General features: G+C 37.6%; 1 protein-coding gene across 1 annotated transcript in view; it reads left to right on the forward strand.

The window, feature by feature from the left end:
- The window catches only part of lrrc34 (leucine rich repeat containing 34), a 7,364-nt gene that overhangs the window by 1,463 nt on the left and 5,539 nt on the right, over positions 1–362 (forward strand). The window lies entirely within an intron of this gene.

Raw genomic sequence — 362 nt, forward strand, 5'->3', positions numbered from 1 at the left:
ACGGAGACAACTTCTCTCTTTTGATGCTCTATTACAATCAAGCAACAGGACTTAGACTTAGACTTAGACTTCTCTTTATTGAGAAGTCTAAGTCTCAATAAACTTAGACTTTTAAATAAAGTCTCTTTACAAACATGGGCATGGCTCTGCTATGGCTGTGTGTGGTAATAAAAGACATAAATAACCTTGTAAAGGAACATCCATTTGTGTTATTTCCATTGTAAGAAATTCAAAACTGACTTCGCGTTCGTTCGGATCTCTGAGGAAAAGGAGGCTGAGGGTCGAACTGAGAATTAGGAAAAGGTTTAATGCAACAGCAGTGATGAAGACGATGAGACAAAGACAATCAGACACAAACAAAC

The sequence above is a fragment of the Etheostoma spectabile genome, chromosome 22 (assembly GCF_008692095.1).
Source record: "Etheostoma spectabile isolate EspeVRDwgs_2016 chromosome 22, UIUC_Espe_1.0, whole genome shotgun sequence".
Classification (NCBI taxonomy): Eukaryota; Metazoa; Chordata; class Actinopteri; order Perciformes; family Percidae; genus Etheostoma; species Etheostoma spectabile.